This window comes from Monopterus albus, unplaced genomic scaffold, assembly GCF_001952655.1.
Source record: "Monopterus albus unplaced genomic scaffold, M_albus_1.0 scaffold2.1, whole genome shotgun sequence".
NCBI lineage: Eukaryota > Metazoa > Chordata > Actinopteri > Synbranchiformes > Synbranchidae > Monopterus > Monopterus albus.
The window spans coordinates 3,204,709-3,211,005 of record NW_018127882.1 but is presented as its reverse complement, the minus strand read 5'-3'; the positions used below and the strand labels follow the sequence as shown (position 1 = coordinate 3,211,005).

Sequence of the window (6,297 nt, the reverse complement as noted above, 5' to 3'; positions counted from 1 at the left end):
CTCGGCGGGGGGGACGGGAACCGTGGAGACGGGGGAGGCCACAGTAGCCGTGGCTCAGGCTGCTGGGGCTGTGGAGTTTGAAGCAGCGGTGGTTTGGTGTGCTGGGGCTGTGACTGGTGTCGGTTGGCCCTCCTGCTCTACCTTCCCCCAGGACCACCAGGACAGAGGGCCAATCGAGTACCAGTGTAGGGTGAGGAAGAAAAACCGGTGGGAACTGGAGTGGGCTCGGAGACAGGAGACAAAAAAAAAAGAACCGAGGCGCATGGAGGGCAAAACTGTCTGTGGAGGTGAGGGCTTGGGTGCAGCCTCAGGAAAAGAAAAAGGGGAAAACTTATGGTAAGTGAGTTGCTGGTAGATGTCCTGAGTTTCTGGGGAGCTAAGGTAAGTTTCTGTGAATAATGACCGGGGCTGATTCATACTATGGCTGGGGAATAAAGATGAGGGAAAGCTAGCACCTGAGCCAGCTGAGTCCAATGTTGGCCGGAGCATTCTGTTAAGGTTTAGTCCCCTTCACCTGGAGGGTGACGGAGAACTGGGGTTGGACTCAAGATGGCTGACCCAGGTACTAGTACAAAAAAGGAGGTTTAATGGAATGAAAATAACATGACAACATAACAGGTCCATAATACATACAAGGGAAGGGCAGTGATGACTAGGAGACCAGGACGGTAAACACACAAACTAACGACAGGAACTAGGATAGCAGGAGGATGAGAACGGACAGGTGAACAAAAAAGAACCAACGTAAACAATGCAATCCACAGCACAGCGACTGTCAGCGTGGAAGACAAAGCATGTATTTCTGTGTTGCTAACCGCATAATTAGCGTGATAAGGTCAAGCCAAAACGCACAGAGACTGTCAGCGTAGCATCTTACACACGTCTAAAAATATGCGGGTCAAACACAAAATTTGTAACTTACATAGGGTAAGTATTGTCCATTACATGTCGCAGTGCTCCGGCGACGACGAGGCATCTGCCAGAGGTATAAATAAGGAAGCCAACAAATCACCGGAATACGCCTCAGGTGTGCGAACCGACCCACGAGTCACTAATTACCCGATGCGACACAGCTGAGGCGTTGATCCCACAAAAAGGGAGCGCAGGAGAGGAAAAAAAAGAAAGAGAGGCAGGTCGCGCCGAGCGGACCTGACAACTCTAGAGCTGTGGTACACCTGCAAAATGTCTCATTAGTTTTGCAGGTGTACCGCTCAAATACTTTAAGCTTTCATGTTATGCTACATGGCAGAATTGTACATTTAATCAAATCAAACTGTAGAGCTGGCATATGTGCATTTAACCTGTGTACCGCATTAATATTCAGCTTTCAGCTGCTCTAACACTGCACTCTGATAATCAAGCCCACTTTATATGTGGGCTCGAAAAGCAGAGGGACTGCCCACTACTCTCAGCAATTTCAAGTAATAAAAATATTGACCATATGGTGGAAAGTGGGTGTGCTGTTATGGTAATACATTTTAATAAACTGAATCAGGATCGCAGGAAGAAATAACAGACATACTTCTCCTTGTGTCCACAAAGACAGGACATGCAGGAAGGGTTATTTTACATCATCAATAATTCCACAGCTCAGCCCTAAAGGTCATAATTATGAATGCATATTTATCATCGCAATGTAGATTAGGTAGACTGGCAAATATAAACATCTCTGTATACATCTATTCCATGCAATTGTATGGGTCAATTAGGGTGTGACGAGATCTCGTACCATGAGATCTGGCGTTGGTTGGGGGGTGAGGGGTTGCAGGAGGAGTGATGTAGGCATGTACCATGTGGGTGGCTTCATTCATGTTTCCAGCCCTGAGTTTCTGTTGTGTTTTGGTTGGCCTAATCTACCTTAGCACCAATTCTACCACCAGTGCGTCAACACTGATAAGAAAAACACAGTTGAACATCCAGTACCAATGAAAATGCATGCCGGATCAATATGGTGTGTTAATTGTGGCCCAAATTCAACATTGAATAGCAGTGAATGCTCAAGCTAACAAGGAAAAAAAAAAGTCTTCTTCCAGTGGACGTCCAAGTCCCCGATCGCCCCCGATATCTGAATGGTCAAGCATTACAGTGCTTGCATATTGTTGTCTTTTACTGCCTATAATAATTCTTACATTAAAAAAACTGTTTAACATTCAATATCCCAACGAAAACACGGTGTATCATTATGGTCCATTTGTAACTGTGGCCCAAATCCAAGAGTGATTACCAGTGAATGCTCACGCCAACATGTTAAACAAAAGCCTTCTTCCGGTGCGCATTCATGTTCCGATCATCTCTGTACACGACTGATCAACGCAGCACCTTTGCCAGATGATGCCACCGTCTGGTGCAGCAAAAGTTGAACCACAACTTGGGGCGGGGCCATTTGCCGTAATTTTGTGGTGCTGGTGTTGGCTGCAGTGAACACAATCCCCCATAGAGATGAGTGGAGAGGGCTGCATGTTTTCACACCTTTGAAACTCAGTCTGAATGCGGCCTCACACAAGTAGAAGCCCCTCTGCACTCACAACTTTGGCGTCACATTTGTCTCTGCCCTGTGCCTTCAATAAGTCAAGCACAAATCAATCTAAAGGGCAGTAGATCAGGCATCAATGGCATAGGTGCAGTTCTTATTTGTGCAAAGCAAGGTCATAGAACCACATGGATGCTGGATCAATCAAAGAAATTAATGAAGCAGAACCTGCTGACATGACAAATATTGACACCCCTATTACATCTTGGTCCTGCAGTCCTCATCACTGCTTAAATAAATCAGGACCAAGTAGAAGGAGGCAGGTAAACTTCTGAACCTTATCCTTCGCATGAAAATCAGAATACAAGAATTGAAATATCGTGGATATGGGGCTCCCTTTTGAAATACTGAACTCCAAAATGTCTCAGAATATTTATGTTAGCAGGGGCTGCAATCAATTTCATCAGCGCTCAAAAGTTTTGCTTAATATTTATTAGGCAATAAAAAGCTAAGACAACCTACGAACTCATGAATATTTTCACTTACATACAATGTGAGGTAGAGCTGTAACTGAAGATTAGTTAGCGATTAATGATAGCTCATTATCAATCATTCTAATATATGAAAACAAGTTGAAGATCTTAAAATTTCTGGAAACAAGCAAACGGACGACATTATCGTGGCCTCACACAAACTGTAGATGCAATTTTTCCATGATATGTTTAATATTTCATACACTAAAGATTGAGAAAATTATTGACAGATCAATGATGAGAGTTTCATGTGTTTTTTCAGTTCTGCTTAAAAATGACAATTATGATACCTATTATTACATACAAGGCTGCATGTTTACATCAGTGTTTTTACAGTATTTTAAACTCAAAAATATTTGTTTGATTGTAAAAAAGAAAAACAAAAACAGATTCTTGTGGACCATCAGAAAATGTACACGACATTTACTGCTCAGTAAACTAAACTAGTGGACTGAATATACACTATTTCCATTGTGTTCAAAATAGTTCTGAACAAATTACTGTACATGTCAGTTCAATTCCCTTTAAACTTGACTTTTTATAAAAGTGACACCCCTACTCAATTAAACATCATTGACACTGGCCCACAGCTCTCTAGCATATAGAAACCCATACTTTGCTTATATTTGAATTAACTAGTTTGATTAAAAGCATAAAGCACCTCCAGCACCATTTTTCTTGCCCATATTCTGGTTTTATTTCTGACGAGAGGGACTCGGAGCAAATGGCATCCTCCATTTATAATCAATTGGAGGATTAACCTTTGCTACCTGCGGCGCCTCTCTTAGCAAAATGTCGAGTCAAGATTTAGGATTATACCTGCGAGGACATGCTTTAGCTCATTATTGGACTTAGATCTTCACATCTGTATGACACCTCATACAAAACTGGCATTCGGTTACTAATAACGACTCAGTAATCCTTAAAATCTCTCCCCAAAAATGCACCTTATCATGAGCCTTTCTCAAAATGAATGTATTTGCAAACATATCTTCAGTAAGGATCCTTCATATTTTTAGAAGCAAACTTTCCACTTTTGTACGCTCCTCAAAGGCTGGTGTTAAGATAAGTACCACAATGGTGATCCTTTTTATTTTCCTATCACACACAGCACTCATAAAACCATCTTACCACACAGAGCAAATGCGCTTCTCAAACTTTAACAGCATAGCACTAAATAAACTGACTGCCAACTATTCTCTATATCCAGTCTAGTTCTTGTCGCCAGTGCTGAAGCATTAGTTGATTAATTAATTAGTTTATCAACTTAAATGAGAACAAGTCTGAAATTCAAATAATAGTTTAGTGCGAGAAAAATGACAATTAACCTCTGTCTCCAGCCTCTCAAGTGTAAAAATGGTTCTGTTTTTAGCTGTTTTGTAATATTGTTGATTGATTATCTTCGGGTTTGGATTGTCAGATGAACAAAAAAGCAATTTGAAGAGATTACCTTGGGCTCTAGGAACTTGCTGCACATTTTCTGTAGACTAAACAATTAATCATTAAGTCTACAAAGTAATTAACAAAATGACATATAAAAGTATTGATTAGTTAACATAATCGCATCAATATTTATTTATTTATTCCTCCTGCACCATGTCAGTTAGTAGGTGCAATGCCCAAGTACTAAAATGGTTTATTTTACTGTACTATTTTCTGGAGACAACCTGGCTCGTGTTGGTCCAGCTCAGGGCCATTTATGGGCCAAAATAGCCTGGATCCTTATCTCGGCTGACAGCAAAGAGTTAGTCTTTACACTCTATAGACCCAGTCAAGGCTCAGTACTGTGGGCGAATGTCAGCCTTAACTAAAGCCAAGCAGTAGGTTAACCACACTTTCCAGACTTTGACAAGATTAAAAGTTGCCTCAACAACAGTGGTATTTGAGACTAATATGTATTCATTTATAAGGGAGAGTGTGGATCTTATCTTCTATGATTCCCTATTCACAAATGCCAAAACTGGATGTTTGTAATAATTATGCTGATGCACTGACAAATGAGACATGCTGATCAATTTATTAAACATCTCAGTCATTACTGTCAGAGAGAAGAATATAACTCTGCACACAGTTTATTTTATTTCAAAAGGTCTAATCCTGTACAGCGTTTTGGATTATGATGGCTTTCCAAGCTACTCGTGTTGCAGCACAGAGGCTGTTCTCCACTGATGGATAACAACACAGTGACAACTGCACCTTCACTCCATTGTTTTCATGCAGGAAGAACACTGCGAGATGCCTCTAAGTGAATGGAGTCAGTGGTTTGGTACACGGCGAACAAGCAAAAAACTACAGTAACATTAATTAGAAGTTACAAAAGCTAAGCTACAAAAAGGCATTAAGAATTATGGGTGTCCCAAAATGCATAGCGTTTACACGATATTAACGGGAACCTTTAAAAAAGGAACCTTCAGGATTAAACAGCAATATGATGAGTTGTATGTATACAGACGAAAGATAAATATCATTACTGCAAATGCTCGGCATGTGTTATAAAATGCTACCGTGACGCCTTTCGTTGTTAAAATAGTGCTGGAAATTGGCAATCGGAATAAGTTAATAAGTCTGCTAGGTTAAAAGTGACATATGCAAAAGTCACCAAGAACAGATTCGTGATTACACAAGGCATTAGATGACACTAATATTCGCGTTCTGTATATCTAATAGGCAGACAAAGTTCACCATACAGTGCCTCGTTTGTAAACTTCCCGTTGCACTTATGGATGTATTAAGGGAGAAGCAGTAACACTGACAGAAGCTAATGCTAACTACAGTTGACAGAAGTGACAGAGGAAAGCGAAGAGGAAATATTAAGGTACCTTGCAATGACGTCTGCCCTCTTTCGTGCTTTCTATGCCGCTGAAAAAATTCCTAAAAGTCCACAGAAAAGTTAGAAGTTTCTTTCTGCTGTTTGTGCAGACCGGACATCCAGACAAACCCCCGCTTAGCAACAAGATCTACCAAACAATGGCGGGGCCGAGTACGGCAAGCGGGAGGCTGACACGTGCTTTCTGTTGACGTTTAATCGCGACAAAATATGCACCAAATATTTAGGTCCTTTTTAATTTAGTGCTGCCATAATAACTCATAATAAGTTATAGGTGTACTACAAGAACTCAGGATGATGAACAACAAACCAATAATCTTTACACTGCAATATAATGCAAGTTATTGAAGAGGTATTCCTGTCCTTTACTTATAATAGCAATAGGCTTATTGTTGTTGTTGTTGTTGTTGTTGTTACATTACATTACATTGAGTGAGTAAATATGAGCTAATTAATCACAATTAACT

The 6,297-nt window shown here is 40.7% G+C and overlaps 1 protein-coding gene across 1 annotated transcript in view; it reads right to left on the bottom strand.

The window, feature by feature from the left end:
- LOC109955271 (ecto-NOX disulfide-thiol exchanger 2) overlaps window positions 1–6,006 on the bottom strand; it is a 164,845-nt gene extending 158,839 nt beyond the window's left edge. The window contains exon 1 of the mRNA XM_020591267.1: window positions 5,823–6,006. The gene's annotated coding sequence lies outside the window, so the exon portion shown is untranslated. The remainder of the gene's footprint in view (window positions 1–5,822) is intronic.
- Window positions 6,007–6,297: the final 291 nt, after the last annotated feature.